We start from the raw sequence: 387 nt of genomic DNA on the forward strand, positions 1-387 counted from the left end.
ATGTGTGTGTGTGTGTGTAGATATAATGTATAATACGAAAATGCATCAGTAGAACAAACTGGATATTGAGACAATGCTCCATGAAAACTGTACCAAACCTATATACATGCCTGTGTGTGTGTGCATCTATGTGATTATATATGCGTGTGTGTGTGTGTAGGTATATATGCATGTAGGTATGTATATATGTAGGTATGTGTGTATAGACCTATATAAGTTGACTGTTCTTTGCTAGTTTCCCCTAGCATTGTTTCATAAATGTCAAATCTTTGTATTTAAGCAGACAGAATATTATATTTATAACGTATAAATGTTACTAGAACACACAGAATAATGCCTTCATATCTGTATATATATATATATATATATATATATATATATATATAT

Source organism: Octopus bimaculoides, chromosome 24 (genome assembly GCF_001194135.2).
Source record: "Octopus bimaculoides isolate UCB-OBI-ISO-001 chromosome 24, ASM119413v2, whole genome shotgun sequence".
In the NCBI taxonomy this organism is placed as follows: domain Eukaryota; kingdom Metazoa; phylum Mollusca; class Cephalopoda; order Octopoda; family Octopodidae; genus Octopus; species Octopus bimaculoides.